At 49.9% G+C, this 15,264-nt stretch overlaps 1 protein-coding gene across 1 annotated transcript in view; it reads right to left on the bottom strand.

Annotated features, from left to right (window-relative positions):
• LOC132809102 (5-aminolevulinate synthase, erythroid-specific, mitochondrial-like) overlaps positions 1-15,264 on the bottom strand; it is a 91,291-nt gene that overhangs the window by 69,629 nt on the left and 6,398 nt on the right. The gene's annotated exons all lie outside the window — the stretch shown is intronic.

Below are 15,264 nucleotides of genomic sequence, written 5' to 3'. Positions count from 1 at the left end.
GGTCATCTCTCACTGATTAGATCCAGTGTCTCTCAACATTATGAGTTTGTTTCCCCTTCTTGCCCCCTGCTCCACAGAAGTAAACTTTACCCACAGAGGTGATGTCAATACCCAGCCCCTGGCCTAAGCTGAGCACTTTCCTGCAGGTCCTCAGATTTTCTTGGGGCTTCCTTCAGTACGTTCACCGATGCCACTGGCTTAGCCTCTTTTACCACATCTTTTCCCACAATACCTTTCTTCAACGACCAACACTGTGACTTTACAGGCCCCACTTGACCACCTGAGGCCTTTCACCTCCTCTCCACCATCTTGGGCTTATTTTTTTCACCTGAGGTAAACTACTCCCCGTGTCTTGTAACGTAGGATCTCCCCTTCTCCCAATTTCTATCCCTCACAGGATGAAATTCTTGCATAGACATGTACAGCACAGAAACAGACCCTTCGGGCCAACTCATCCATGCCGACCAGTTATCCTAAACTAATTTCGTCCCATTTGCCAGCACTTGGCCCATATCCCTCCAAACCCTTCCTATTCATATACCCATCCAGAAGCCTTTTAAAAGCTGTAATTGTATCAGCCTCCACCACTTCCTCTGACAGCTCATTCCAAACCATGCACCATCCTCTGTATGAAAAAGTTGTCCCTTAGGTCTCTTTTATATCTTTCCATTCTCATCTTAAGCCTGTGCCTCTAATTCATGACTCCCCCACCCCAGGGGGAAAAGACCTTGTCTATTTACCTTATCCATGCCACCCTCATGATTTTATAAACCTCTAGTTCTGGACTCCCCCAACCCAGGAGGAAAAGACCTTGTCTATTTACCCTATCCATGCCCCCCTCATGATTTTATAAACCTCTATAAGGTCACCCCTCAGCCTCCGACGCTCCAGGGAAAACAGCCCCAGCCTGTTCAGCCTCTCCCTATAGTTCAAACCCTCCAACCCCGGCAACATCCTTGTAAATCTTTTCTGAACCCTTTCAAGTTTCACAACATCTTTCTGATAGGAAGGAGACCAGAATTGCACACAATATTCCAACAGTGGCCTAACCAATGTCCTGTACAGCCGCAACATGACCTCCCAACTCCTGCACTCAATACTCTGACCAATAAAGGAAAGCATACCAAACGCCTCCTTCACTATCCTATCTACCTGCAACTCCACTTTCAAGGAGCTATGAACCTGCACTCCAAGGTCTCTTTGTTCAGCAACATCCTCTAGGACCTTACCATTAAGTGTACAAGTCCTGCTAAGATTTGCTTTCCTAAAATGCAGCACCTCGCATTTGTTTAAATTAAACTCTGTCTGCCACTCCTCAGCCCATTGGCCCATCCGAACAAGATCCCATTTCCGGAAATTACATTTTGCCTTATACACCAATATATTTTCATCTGCCATCTCTGACACTCTTCTCCCTTCTGAAACTTTCTGTTCAAACACACGAACTCTTATCATCTCTGGAAGTGAGTTTTTAAACTCCTCCAGCAGAATAATCGCTCTTAGAGCCTCAACGGTCTTATCTATTTTTAAGGCCTGCACCCATCTATCAAAATTGCTAAGTTTAATTCTTTTGAACTCAACGTAAGTCTGACCTGCTGTCTATATGCTTCAGGTACCAATCAATCAGCACTCAAAATAGCCTGTTTCACATCTGCGTAACCTCCTGACCCCCCTCATCTGACAGCGCGTTGAATAACTCACTGGGTCTGCCTACCAGCTTAGACAGAACTAGCATTACCCGCCAGTTCCCTGACCACTCCCTAGCCAACTTTTCAGATGAAATAAAGAAGGCTTCGACATCTTTCTCATCAAAATGGAGCAATGTTTTAACATATTATATACATCACTACCTCCTCTCCCCATCTCCATCCCTGTTAACTTGATTTTCCTTACTAATTCGCAACTTCTCAAATTCAAATTCCCTCCCCCTTTCTCTTCCTCTCTCTCTCTTTCTCTCTATCTCTCTCTCTCTTTCTCTCTGTTTCTCCCCTCCCTTCATTTTTACCCCTCTCTCTGTCTCTTTCTCTCTATCTCTCACCCTCTCTCCATCTCTCCCTCTCTCTCTATTTCTCTCTCTCTTTCTCTCTGTCTCTCCCCCCTCTCTCCCTGTCTCTCCCTCTTTCTTTCTCTCTGTCTCTCTCCCTCTCGCTCTCCCGGTCTCTCCCTCTCTCTCTCTCTGTCTCTCCCCCCTCTCTCCCTGTTTCTCCCTCTCTCTCTCTATCTCTATCTCTCTCCCTCTTTCTCTATCTCTCTCCCTCTTTCTCTCTTTCTCTCTCTGTCTCTCCCCCTCACTCTCCATAAGACCATAGGTCATAGGAGTGGAAGTAAGGCCATTCGGCCCTTCGAGCCCACCCCGCCATTCAATCATGGCTGATGGGCATTTCAACTCCACTTACCAGTGTTCTCCCCGTAGCCTTTAATTCCTCTCTCTCTCTTTCTTTCTCTCTGTCTCTCCCCCTCACTCTCCCTGTCTCTCCCTGTCTCTCTCTCTCTCCCCCTCTCTCTCTCTTTCTCTCTCTCTCTCTCTCTCTCTCTTTCTCTGTGTCTCTCCCCCTCACTCTCCCTGTCTCTCCCTGTCTCTCCTTGGCTCTCTCTCTCTCTGTCTCTTCCTTTCTCTCTCTCTCTCCCTCTCTCTCTGTCTCTCTATCTCTCTTTCGCTCTGTCTCTCCCTGTCTCTCTCTCCCCCTGTCTCTCTCTCTCTGTCTTTCTCTCTCTCTCCCTCTCTCTCTCTTTCTCTCTGTGTCTCCCCCTCTCTCTCTCCCTGTCTCTCCCTGTCTCTCTCTCTCTCTCTGTCTTTCTCTCTCTCTCCCTCTCTTTCTCTCTATCTCTCTCTTTCTCACTGTGTCTCCCCCTCTCTCTCCCTGTCCCTCTCTCTCTCTGTCTTTCTCTCTCTCTCTCTCCCTCTCTCTCTCTCTTTCTCTCTGTGTCTCCCCCTCTCTCTCCCTGTCTCTCCCTCTCTCTCTCTCTCTCTCTGTCTTTCTCTCTCTCTCCCTCTCTCTCTTTCTCTCTATCTCTCTCTTTCTCACTGTGTCTTTCCCTCTCTCTCTCCCTGTCTCTCTCTCTGTCTTTCTCTCTCTCTCTCCCTCTCTTTCTCACTGTGTCTCCCCCTCTCTCTCCCTGTCCCTCTCTCTCTCTTTCTCTCTGTCTCTCCCCCTCTCTCTCCCTGTCTCTCTCTTTTTCTCTCTCTCTCTCTCTCTCTCTCTCTCTCTCTCCCTCTCTCTCTATCCTCTCATGGCTCTTCATTCCATTTTTCTATCTTCTAACTCCATTTGCATTTTCAGATTTTCTAACTCTCCTACACTTGCCTGTTTCTCTGATACACCCAAGTGCTTGACCAACTCCATTACAATTTCGGCTTTCCTGTTGCCCGCGGTTAAACTATTTGTAAACTCTAAAAAGTATGGCTTTTCTCTGTCTTTCTAAACTTCCTTGGCAAATTTGGGAAGCATCTTCGAACCCCAGAACCTCTCTCTCGCAATCTTAAGAGCCATTTCCCCCACTTTTAATTTAACCAACCGCAAGTAACCAAAATTGAGCAAATTGTCTCATCTACCTTATATTTAAAGATCTCGGACACAATGTGTAAATCCACTGGGGTCTTTGGAAAAATCTGTCCAAGTCCCAGACTGGATCTGTCTAAACCTGTCCGAATCATGGACCCAAGCCCCCAAACTGTTACGACACGTCAGTGAACCCTTCCATTAATTAAACCAAACATCAAGAAAAGTTCACCTCGCCTCGTAATCTATAAAAATACTAAATGACAGAGAACTCCCAAATTCCACTATTTAAAGAAAATAATAGCAATTTATTCTTTAACTCTAAAAGTGAACATGAAACAACAATTCACAACTCTAAGCCCCCCCACCTTTTGCTTAACATCTTATTATCAGCCTCCAACTCTGTAACAATATGCTGTTCCAATAAAACACTTATTAAAATTACATCAACTTAATTTCAAAACCACACAGCAGCTGACGTCTTCAGTGTCTATCTTCTTCTGGCTGAACTCTCCCTGAGTCATCTGCTTTCTTTTTACTGCAAATATTTCATATGACAAGGTACCTTTGATACAAAGTATTTCCTAATTTCTTGGTTAAAAATCACACAACACCAGGTTATAGTCCGACAGGTTTAACTGGAAGCCCACTAGCTTTCAGAGCAACGCTCCTTTATCAGGTGGTTGTGTCTCCCCCTCTCTCTCCCTGTCTCTCTCGCTCTCTCTCTCTCTCTCTTTCTCTCTGTCTCTCCCCATCACTCTCCCTGTCTCTCCCTGTCTCTCTCTCTCTCTCCCTCTCTCTCTTTCTCTCTATCTCTCTCTCTTTCTCTCTGTGTCTCCCCCTCAGCGTCGCTCCGAAAGCTAGTGTGCTTCCAATTAAACCTGTTGGACTATAACCTGGTGTTGTGTGATTTTGAACTTTGTACACCCCAGTCCAACACCAGCATTTCCAAATCATGACTAATTTCTTGGATCTTTGTTGAGGCAGTAGCTCTGTCTGCAATTTTCAAAATGCCTGCATTTATATATCCCCAACATCAGATTGTCTCATTGGTTCAATGTTGGCAAAACCATAAATGCAGACGCGATTGGGTTTTTAGTATCCTGGGGCATAATTTAAATGGAAGGGTTAAATTCAAACTGTTGTCAAAACAGCAACCAAAACTCAGGTATCCATTTCACAATCAAATGTGACATATTTGCAATTTTCCAGTGCACTCTGGGAATGCCATCTAGTCATACCACACAGGTAAGCTCTCGGTTCTGAACATCATGCACACTCTCTTAAAGGCACAGTACACGCCTTCACCTTCATAACACTTGCAAATGGTGGAAAACTGGGGGTGGATTGGAATTCAAAAGAGCTCTTCCCATGAGACATTCTCAACCCTTGATGGGATGGACAGAAAGCTCATCACACAGGGAGTCCTGGGCCTCCTTGTACGCGGTGTTCAGAAGAGATTTCCATGTTCACGACATGAGGTTTTAAGGTTTCCAACACGAATCCTACTGCCCCTCCCCAACTCTGCCCCTGCCTCAGCCTTAGGCTGGCTATTGCAGCCCACAATAGGTGTCAGAGCTTGTGAAAGACTTCCACGCAACGTGTAACCTCTACAAGGGAACACCTGAATCTTCCCCCTCAAGGCCACGCGCCACCCTGACGTCGGACTGCACCAATCGTCCCCTTGGCCCGATCAAAGTCCAGCAACACACCTCCCTGACCCGACAGGGGCGAAATGGCTGCGAGTTTTTGGAATTTTCTGCAGTCGGACTTTTGCAGATGTGACCCTCGTTGAATCTCCTCAAGCTGAAATAGAGGGGGAGTTGCATCTCAGAGAATCAAGGGACGTGGGGAGGGGTGACAGAAGAATGGAGGTGAAGCCAAACCACACGCAGGATTATCTCGAACAGGTTCAATGATGGTACGGTCTAATCCTGGTCCTATTTTCTGTGTCATTATGAAGTGTTCCTTTGGTACATGCAGTTCAGGAAGGCAGGCTAATATCACTTGCGCAAGGGTATTAAGGTAGTACGAAATGTTAGCCTTGCCTTTCAGTGATACTCAAATCCTATTTTTTAAAAATATTTTGAAAAAGACTTGTGTGGTCCTGATTTCAAACCTGAAAAATGTGTTGCTGGAAAAGCGCAGCAGGTCAGGCAGCATCCAAAGAACAGGAGAATCGACGTTTCGGGCATAAGCCCTTCTTCAGGAATGAGGAGAGTGCGTCCAGCGGGCTAAGATAAAAGGTAGGGAGGAGGGACTTGGAGGGGACGTCGATTCTCCTGCTCCTCGGATGCTGCCTGACCTGCTGCGCTTTTCCAGCACCGCATTTCTCAGCTCTGATCTCCAGCATCTGCAGACCGCACGCTCTCCCTGATTTAAAGCCACCTCCTCCAAACCACCTGAGAACCTGGGGGAGTTTTTAAACTGGGTGAAAGCTAATCGCCGCGCGGATGCTGGAATCTGAAACCAAAAGAGAGAACGCTGGAAAATCTCAGCGGGTCTGGGCAGCATCTGTGAGGAGAGAGAAGAGCTGACGTTTCGAGTCTAACTGACCCTTTGTCAAAGCCCTTTTTTTGTAAACTTTGCCAAGGTAAGAGTAAAGAGGTGATAATGTCAGTGCATAGAGAGGTTATAGGGAGATTAGGAGCTGGGAATGACTAAGGCTGAAGCCAGTGCTATGTGACAATATATGTGAGGGATGGGGCTGGGGGGGGGGAGATGGGTGAAGCAGGGGCAAAATGGAAAACAGGGGAGAAGGGGGTCGCAAAGGGGGAAGAGGAGAGGAAAAAGGTGATGAGAGAGTGGGGAGCGAGAGGAAGAGAGACAATCAAGAAATAAGAGGTACAGTGGAAAAAAATATTCAAAAACATAAATAAAATAAATGAAATAAAATGACGGGGCAGAATGAAAACAGAGGGGTCGAGGTTAGATTGCTTACAGTGTGGAAACAGGCCCTTCGGCCCAACAAGTCCACACCGACCCGCAACCCACCCATATCCCTACATTGACCCCTAACCTAACACTACGGGCAATTTAGCACGGCCAATTCACCTGACCCGCACATCCTTAGACTGTGGGAGGAAACCGGAGCACCCGGAGGAAACCCACGCAGACACAGGGAGAACGTGCAAACTCCACACAGTGGAGGCCTGAGATGGGAATTGAACCCGGGTCTCTGGCGCTGTGAGGCAGCAGTGCCAACCGCCGTGCCACCGTGCCAGATGGGATAATCATTTGAAGTTGTCGAATTCGACGTTGAGGACCGGCAGGCTGTAACGGGCCTAGTCGGAAGATGAGACGCTGTTCCTCTAGTTTGCGATGAGCTTCCCTGGAACAGCACAGCAGGACAAGGACAGAGATGTGGGCGTGGGAGCAGGGTTGGGTGTTGAAGTGGCGAGCCCCGGGAAGGTCCGGGGACCTGATTGCGTACAGACCGGAGGGTCAGTTAGACTCGAAACGCCAGCTCCGTTCTCTCCTTACGGAGGCTGCCCAGACCCGCTGAGATTTTCCAGCATTTTTCTCTCCTTTGAGTTTTTATAACTGACTAGGACAGACGGCCACAGTCTTAGAGGAGTGAGAATGCAGCGACGGGGGGGAGTAAATGTGCAGGGTGGAGATTGGAAAATGTTGGCGGGTGGAGTTAAAAGCCAGAAGATTGGGTCCTGCAGATGCTGGAGATTAGAGTCAAGATCCAGGTGGTGCTGGAAAAGCGCAGCAGGTCAGACAGCGTCCGAGGGGCAGGAAAATCAACTTGCCGAAGTGCTGTTCCCCGAAATGTCGGTTTTCCTGCTTCTCAGATGCAGCCTGACCCGCTGTGCTTTTCCAGCACCACTCTAACCCTGAGTGCAACCCAGAATTTTAGTTGCGGCTCAAGTGTTGCAACGAGGCAGCAGCACGGTGGCTCAGTGGTTAGCACTGCTGCCTCCCAGAACCCAGGGATCCGGGTTCAATTCCCGCCTCGGGTGACCGTCTGTGTGGAGTTTGCGCGCGTTCTTCCCCCCGTGGGCTCCCTCCCGCAATGTGCAGGTCCAGGGTGGATCGGCTGTTGCTAAATTGCCCCATAGTGTTCGGTGCGGTAAATATAGGGTCAGGGAGTGGGTTACTGTGCGGAGGGTTGGCGTGGACTTGTCGGTTCCATACTGTAGGGAATCTAATCTGAAGGGACAGCTAGTACCAGTGCTCACAAGATCGGACATGTGCTGCGTCATCGTGAAGTCGCGTCCTGCTCTTCAAAACAAGTAGAGGTTGGAACCTGCTAATGTACTAGACCAAGTGAGTCTTTCTGCTGACTCAGTGTACTTTCTCTGGCTTGCGTTGACATTAAAAGCCCTATTTACCTGGTCCCTTCAGGGGCACCCTGTTACCACAGTTTAGAGCCAGCGCTCAGAAATCCAACTAGCCCTGAGGTCAGGGTGGCTGACTGGGTTCGGCCCCCGCCTCCCCCACCTTCCATTTCCCAGCGACAGTGAGGAAGCCTTCCTGCTAGGCCTGACTGTCTAGCTAGGATGAATTTTCACAATCAAATGTCACATATTTGCAATTTTCCAGTGCACTCTGGGAATGCCATCTAGACATACCACACAGGTAAGCTCTCGGTTCTGAACATCATGCACACTCTCTTAAAGGCACAGTACACGCCTTCACCTTCATAACACTTGCAAATGGTGGAAAACTGGGGGTGGATTGGAATTCAAAAGAGCTCTTCCCATGAGACATTCTCAACCCTTGATGGGATGGACAGAAAGCTCATCACGCAGGGAGTCCTGGGCCTCCATGTACGCGGTGTTCAGAAGAGATTTCCATGCTCACGACATGAGGTTTTAAGGTTTCCAACACTAATCCTACTGCCCCTCCCCAACTCTGCCCCTGCCTCAGCCTTAGGCTGGCTATTGCAGCCCACAATAGGTGTCAGAGCTTGTGAAAGACTTCCACGCAACGTGTAACCTCTACAAGGGAACACCTGAATCTTCCCCCTCAAGGCCACGCGCCACCATGACGTCGGACTGCAACAATCGTCCCCTTGGCCCGATCAAAGTCCAGCAACACACCCTCCCTGACCCGACAGGGGCGAAATGGCTGCGAGTTTTTGGAATTTTCTGCAGTCGGACTTTTGCAGATGTGACCCTCGTTGAATCTCCTCAAGCTGAGATAGAGGGGGAGTTGCATCTCAGAGAATCAAGGGACGTGGGGAGGGGTGACAGAAGAATGGAGGTGAAGCCAAGGCACACGCAGGGGATTATCTCGAACAGGTTCAATGATGGTACGGTCTAATCCTGGTCCTATTTTCTGTGTCATTATGAAGTGTTCCTTTGGTACATGCAGTTCAGGAAGGCAGGCTAATATCACTTGCGCAAGGGTATTAAGGTAGTACGAAATGTTAGCCTTGCCTTTCAGTGATACTCAAATCCTATTTTTTAAAAATATTTTGAAAAAGACTTGTGTGGTCCTGATTTCAAACCTGAAAAATGCGTTGCTGGAAAAGCGCAGCAGGTCAGGCAGCATCCAAGGAGCAGGAGAATCGACGTTTCGGGCATACGCCCTTCTTCAGGAATGAGGAGAGTGCGTCCAGCGGGCTAAGATAAAAGGTAGGGAGGAGGGACTTGGGGGGACGTCGATTCTCCTGCTCCTCGGATGCTGCCTGACCTGCTGCGCTTTTCCAGCACCGCATTTCTCAGCTCTGATCTCCAGCATCTGCAGACCGCACGCTCTCCCTGATTTAAAGCCACCTCCTCCAAACCACCTGAGAACCTGGGGGAGTTTTTAAACTGGGTGAAAGCTAATCGCCGCGCGGATGCTGGAATCTGAAACCAAAAGAGAGAACGCTGGAAAATCTCAGCGGGTCTGGGCAGCATCCGTGAGGAGAGAGAAGAGCTGACGTTTCGAGTCTAACTGACCCTTTGTCAAAGCCCTTTTTTTGTAAACTTTGCCAAGGTAACAGTAAAGAGGTGATAATGTCAGTGCATAGAGAGGTTATAGGGAGATTAGGAGCTGGGAATGACTAAGGCTGAAGCCAGTGCTATGTGACAATATATGTGAGGGATGGGGCTGGGGGGGGGAGATGGGTGAAGCAGGGGCAAAATGGAAAACAGGGGAGAAGGGGGTCGCAAAGGGGGAAGAGGAGAGGAAAAAGGTGATGAGAGAGTGGGGAGCGAGAGGAAGAGAGACAATCAAGAAATAAGAGGTACAGTGGAAAAAAATATTCAAAAAAGATAAATAAAATAAATGAAATAAAATGACGGGGCAGAATGAAAACAGAGGGGTCGAGGTTAGATTGCTTACAGTGTGGAAACAGGCCCTTCGGCCCAACAAGTCCACACCGACCCGCAACCCACCCATATCCCTACATTGACCCCTAACCTAACACTACGGGCAATTTAGCATGGCCAATTCACCTGACCCGCACATCCTTAGACTGTGGGAGGAAACCGGAGCACCCGGAGGAAACCCACGCAGACACAGGGAGAACGTGCAAACTCCACACAGTGGAGGCCTGAGATGGGAATTGAACCCGGGTCTCTGGCGCTGTGAGGCAGCAGTGCCAACCGCCGTGCCACCGTGCCAGATGGGATAATCATTTGAAGTTGTCGAATTCGACGTTGAGGACCGGCAGGCTGTAACGGGCCTAGTCGGAAGATGAGACGCTGTTCCTCTAGTTTGCAATGAGCTTCACTGGAACAGCACAGCAGGACAAGGACAGAGATGTGGGCGTGGGAGCAGGGTTGGGTGTTGAAGTGGCGAGCCCCGGGAAGGTCCGGGGACCTGATTGCGTACAGACCGGAGGGTCAGTTAGACTCGAAACGCCAGCTCCGTTCTCTCCTTACGGAGGCTGCCCAGACCCGCTGAGATTTTCCAGCATTTTTCTCTCCTTTGAGTTTTTATAACTGACTAGGACAGACGGCCACAGTCTTAGAGGAGTGAGAATGCAGCGACGGGGGGGAGTAAATGTGCAGGGTGGAGATTGGAAAATGTTGGCGGGTGGAGTTAAAAGCCAGAAGATTGGGTCCTGCAGATGCTGGAGATTAGAGTCAAGATCCAGGTGGTGCTGGAAAAGCGCAGCAGGTCAGACAGCGTCCGAGGGGCAGGAAAATCAACTTGCCGAAGTGCTGTTCCCCGAAATGTCGGTTTTCCTGCTTCTCAGATGCAGCCTGACCCGCTGTGCTTTTCCAGCACCACTCTAACCCTGAGTGCAACCCAGAATTTTAGTTGCGGCTCAAGTGTTGCAACGAGGCAGCAGCACGGTGGCTCAGTGGTTAGCACTGCTGCCTCCCAGAACCCAGGGATCCGGGTTCAATTCCCGCCTCGGGTGACCGTCTGTGTGGAGTTTGCGCGCGTTCTTCCCCCCGTGGGCTCCCTCCCGCAATGTGCAGGTCCAGGGTGGATCGGCTGTTGCTAAATTGCCCCATAGTGTTCGGTGCGGTAAATATAGGGTCAGGGAGTGGGTTACTGTGCGGAGGGTTGGCGTGGACTTGTCGGTTCCATACTGTAGGGAATCTAATCTGAAGGGACAGCTAGTACCAGTGCTCACAAGATCGGACATGTGCTGCGTCATCGTGAAGTCGCGTCCTGCTCTTCAAAACAAGTAGAGGTTGGAACCTGCTAATGTACTAGACCAAGTGAGTCTTTCTGCTGACTCAGTGTACTTTCTCTGGCTTGCGTTGACATTAAAAGCCCTATTTACCTGGTCCCTTCAGGGGCACCCTGTTACCACAGTTTAGAGCCAGCGCTCAGAAATCCAACTAGCCCTGAGGTCAGGGTGGCTGACTGGGTTCGGCCCCCGCCTCCCCCACCTTCCATTTCCCAGCGACAGTGAGGAAGCCTTCCTGCTAGGCCTGACTGTCTAGCTAGGATGAATTTTCACAATCAAATGTCACATATTTGCAATTTTCCAGTGCACTCTGGGAATGCCATCTAGACATACCACACAGGTAAGCTCTCGGTTCTGAACATCATGCACACTCTCTTAAAGGCACAGTACACGCCTTCACCTTCATAACACTTGCAAATGGTGGAAAACTGGGGGTGGATTGGAATTCAAAAGAGCTCTTCCCATGAGACATTCTCAACCCTTGATGGGATGGACAGAAAGCTCATCACGCAGGGAGTCCTGGGCCTCCATGTACGCGGTGTTCAGAAGAGATTTCCATGCTCACGACATGAGGTTTTAAGGTTTCCAACACTAATCCTACTGCCCCTCCCCAACTCTGCCCCTGCCTCAGCCTTAGGCTGGCTATTGCAGCCCACAATAGGTGTCAGAGCTTGTGAAAGACTTCCACGCAACGTGTAACCTCTACAAGGGAACACCTGAATCTTCCCCCTCAAGGCCACGCGCCACCATGACGTCGGACTGCAACAATCGTCCCCTTGGCCCGATCAAAGTCCAGCAACACACCCTCCCTGACCCGACAGGGGCGAAATGGCTGCGAGTTTTTGGAATTTTCTGCAGTCGGACTTTTGCAGATGTGACCCTCGTTGAATCTCCTCAAGCTGAGATAGAGGGGGAGTTGCATCTCAGAGAATCAAGGGACGTGGGGAGGGGTGACAGAAGAATGGAGGTGAAGCCAAGGCACACGCAGGGGATTATCTCGAACAGGTTCAATGATGGTACGGTCTAATCCTGGTCCTATTTTCTGTGTCATTATGAAGTGTTCCTTTGGTACATGCAGTTCAGGAAGGCAGGCTAATATCACTTGCGCAAGGGTATTAAGGTAGTACGAAATGTTAGCCTTGCCTTTCAGTGATACTCAAATCCTATTTTTTAAAAATATTTTGAAAAAGACTTGTGTGGTCCTGATTTCAAACCTGAAAAATGCGTTGCTGGAAAAGCGCAGCAGGTCAGGCAGCATCCAAGGAGCAGGAGAATCGACGTTTCGGGCATACGCCCTTCTTCAGGAATGAGGAGAGTGCGTCCAGCGGGCTAAGATAAAAGGTAGGGAGGAGGGACTTGGGGGGACGTCGATTCTCCTGCTCCTCGGATGCTGCCTGACCTGCTGCGCTTTTCCAGCACCGCATTTCTCAGCTCTGATCTCCAGCATCTGCAGACCGCACGCTCTCCCTGATTTAAAGCCACCTCCTCCAAACCACCTGAGAACCTGGGGGAGTTTTTAAACTGGGTGAAAGCTAATCGCCGCGCGGATGCTGGAATCTGAAACCAAAAGAGAGAACGCTGGAAAATCTCAGCGGGTCTGGGCAGCATCCGTGAGGAGAGAGAAGAGCTGACGTTTCGAGTCTAACTGACCCTTTGTCAAAGCCCTTTTTTTGTAAACTTTGCCAAGGTAACAGTAAAGAGGTGATAATGTCAGTGCATAGAGAGGTTATAGGGAGATTAGGAGCTGGGAATGACTAAGGCTGAAGCCAGTGCTATGTGACAATATATGTGAGGGATGGGGCTGGGGGGGGGAGATGGGTGAAGCAGGGGCAAAATGGAAAACAGGGGAGAAGGGGGTCGCAAAGGGGGAAGAGGAGAGGAAAAAGGTGATGAGAGAGTGGGGAGCGAGAGGAAGAGAGACAATCAAGAAATAAGAGGTACAGTGGAAAAAAATATTCAAAAAAGATAAATAAAATAAATGAAATAAAATGACGGGGCAGAATGAAAACAGAGGGGTCGAGGTTAGATTGCTTACAGTGTGGAAACAGGCCCTTCGGCCCAACAAGTCCACACCGACCCGCAACCCACCCATATCCCTACATTGACCCCTAACCTAACACTACGGGCAATTTAGCACGGCCAATTCACCTGACCCGCACATCCTTAGACTGTGGGAGGAAACCGGAGCACCCGGAGGAAACCCACGCAGACACAGGGAGAACGTGCAAACTCCACACAGTGGAGGCCTGAGGTGGGAATTGAACCCAAGTCTCTGGCGCTGTGAGGCAGCAGTGCCAACCGCCGTGCCACCGTGCCAGATGGGATAATCATTTGAAGTTGTCGAATTCGACGTTGAGGACCGGCAGGCTGTAACGGGCCTAGTCGGAAGATGAGACGCTGTTCCTCTAGTTTGCGATGAGCTTCCCTGGAACAGCACAGCAGGACAAGGACAGAGATGTGGGCGTGGGAGCAGGGTTGGGTGTTGAAGTGGCGAGCCCCGGGAAGGTCCGGGGACCTGATTGCGTATAGACCGGAGGGTCAGTTAGACTCGAAACGCCAGCTCCGTTCTCTCCTTACGGAGGCTGCCCAGACCCGCTGAGATTTTCCAGCATTTTTCTCTCCTTTGAGTTTTTATAACTGACTAGGACAGACGGCCACAGTCTTAGAGGAGTGAGAATGCAGCGACGGGGGGGAGTAAATGTGCAGGGTGGAGATTGGAAAATGTTGGCGGGTGGAGTTAAAAGCCAGAAGATTGGGTCCTGCAGATGCTGGAGATTAGAGTCAAGATCCAGGTGGTGCTGGAAAAGCGCAGCAGGTCAGACAGCGTCCGAGGGGCAGGAAAATCAACTTGCCGAAGTGCTGTTCCCCGAAATGTCGGTTTTCCTGCTTCTCAGATGCAGCCTGACCCGCTGTGCTTTTCCAGCACCACTCTAACCCTGAGTGCAACCCAGAATTTTAGTTGCGGCTCAAGTGTTGCAACGAGGCAGCAGCACGGTGGCTCAGTGGTTAGCACTGCTGCCTCCCAGAACCCAGGGATCCGGGTTCAATTCCCGCCTCGGGTGACCGTCTGTGTGGAGTTTGCGCGCGTTCTTCCCCCCGTGGGCTCCCTCCCGCAATGTGCAGGTCCAGGGTGGATCGGCTGTTGCTAAATTGCCCCATAGTGTTCGCTGCGGTAAATATAGGGTCAGGGAGTGGGTTACTGTGCGGAGGGTTGGCGTGGACTTGTCGGTTCCATACTGTAGGGAATCTAATCTGAAGGGACAGCTAGTACCAGTGCTCACAAGATCGGACATGTGCTGCGTCATCGTGAAGTCGCGTCCTGCTCTTCAAAACAAGTAGAGGTTGGAACCTGCTAATGTACTAGACCAAGTGAGTCTTTCTGCTGACTCAGTGTACTTTCTCTGGCTTGCGTTGACATTAAAAGCCCTATTTACCTGGTCCCTTCAGGGGCACCCTGTTACCACAGTTTAGAGCCAGCGCTCAGAAATCCAACTAGCCCTGAGGTCAGGGTGGCTGACTGGGTTCGGCCCCCGCCTCCCCCACCTTCCATTTCCCAGCGACAGTGAGGAAGCCTTCCTGCTAGGCCTGACTGTCTAGCTAGGATGAATTTTCACAATCAAATGTCACATATTTGCAATTTTCCAGTGCACTCTGGGAATGCCATCTAGACATACCACACAGGTAAGCTCTCGGTTCTGAACATCATGCACACTCTCTTAAAGGCACAGTACACGCCTTCACCTTCATAACACTTGCAAATGGTGGAAAACTGGGGGTGGATTGGAATTCAAAAGAGCTCTTCCCATGAGACATTCTCAACCCTTGATGGGATGGACAGAAAGCTCATCACGCAGGGAGTCCTGGGCCTCCATGTACGCGGTGTTCAGAAGAGATTTCCATGCTCACGACATGAGGTTTTAAGGTTTCCAACACTAATCCTACTGCCCCTCCCCAACTCTGCCCCTGCCTCAGCCTTAGGCTGGCTATTGCAGCCCACAATAGGTGTCAGAGCTTGTGAAAGACTTCCACGCAACGTGTAACCTCTACAAGGGAACACCTGAATCTTCCCCCTCAAGGCCACGCGCCACCATGACGTCGGACTGCAACAATCGTCCCCTTGGCCCGATCAAAGTCCAGCAACACACCCTCCCTGACCCGACAGGGGCGAAATGGCTG

The sequence above is a fragment of the Hemiscyllium ocellatum genome, unplaced genomic scaffold, assembly GCF_020745735.1.
Source record: "Hemiscyllium ocellatum isolate sHemOce1 unplaced genomic scaffold, sHemOce1.pat.X.cur. R1, whole genome shotgun sequence".
Lineage (NCBI taxonomy): Eukaryota > Metazoa > Chordata > Chondrichthyes > Orectolobiformes > Hemiscylliidae > Hemiscyllium > Hemiscyllium ocellatum.
The sequence above is the reverse complement of the archived record's forward strand: the minus strand, read 5'-3'. Positions and strand labels throughout refer to the sequence as shown.